Source organism: Trichosurus vulpecula, chromosome 6 (genome assembly GCF_011100635.1).
Source record: "Trichosurus vulpecula isolate mTriVul1 chromosome 6, mTriVul1.pri, whole genome shotgun sequence".
In the NCBI taxonomy this organism is placed as follows: domain Eukaryota; kingdom Metazoa; phylum Chordata; class Mammalia; order Diprotodontia; family Phalangeridae; genus Trichosurus; species Trichosurus vulpecula.
The window spans coordinates 122,546,361-122,547,402 of NC_050578.1; the positions used below are offsets into that span (position 1 = coordinate 122,546,361).

The 1,042-nt window shown below is 41.7% G+C and overlaps 1 pseudogene; it reads right to left on the bottom strand.

Moving 5' to 3' along the window:
• Positions 1-244: 244 nt before the first annotated feature.
• Positions 245-689, bottom strand: LOC118853035 (annotated as a pseudogene).
• Between the last annotated feature and the right edge of the window lie 353 nt (positions 690-1,042).

The window sequence follows — 1,042 nt, forward strand, 5'->3', positions numbered from 1 at the left end:
TCCCATTTTTAGAGTAGAACTTGGTTTCTTAGATTTGTCCATGGGGTGGAAGTAAGGAAATGGCCTCCAGCTAAGTTTCAGCAGAGATGAAGCATGGCAATAGATGGGGTCCATGCCTTAGGCCTATGAGGGAGAAGTAGGTAAGAACCTTTATACTGCCCTTACTGAACAATGATACTGTTTTTTTGCTTAGGGAAAATTATTTTTATATACCAGCGATCAAAAAGAAAATTTCCAAGGGATGTCATTCACACTTGGGCTCCTTATCTCCACAAAGACGGTAAAGAAATAAAACATACTTTGCATTATATTCTGCTGTGGCCAACCAGTGGGCAATTTCCTTGTCACATTTGCACATCATTTCTTGGCACTTGTTCAGGTGGGCACCACATTGCACCCTCTGATCTCTGCATTCTATAGCATTCCATTTTGAGTGGTGGGCAACCAGCCTCCTCAACCTTGCTATAACAGCAGTCGTGTTTTCCCACAGTACAAGTCAGTTCTGTCCAGGGGCCAACTAGTTCCTGCAATGCCACAGTAGCAGCCATAGCTCATATAAATAAGCCAGTGCTGAGCGGCTTGTAGCACGGTTGACAGCTCCTGCCAGCTCCGAGTCCCCTCTGATGCACATGGGATTTCCCTGAAACAGTTGTGAATAGCAGTAGTAGCAGCAGGGGGACAAGTTCCATCTTGTCTGAGCTGCAGGTGTAAGTGCTACTCTGGATGGCTGACCTGGCCTATTTTTTTTAGATGTTATTTTTTTCAATTCTTTTTCTGCCACCTTTACCAAGCTGTTGACTTGTTTTTCATGATTTTCTTGTATTGCTCTCATTTCTTTTTCCAATTTTCCCTCTTCCTCTCTTATTTGATTTTTAAAATCTTTTTTGACCTCTTCCATGGCCTAAGACAATTTTTTTTTCTTACATGCTTTGGATACAGGAGCTTTGACTTTGTTGTCTTCTGAGTGTGTGTTTTGCTCTTCTTTTTCACCATAGTAACTTTTGGTCAGAAATTTTTTCCTCTTTTTTGCTCATTTTTGCAG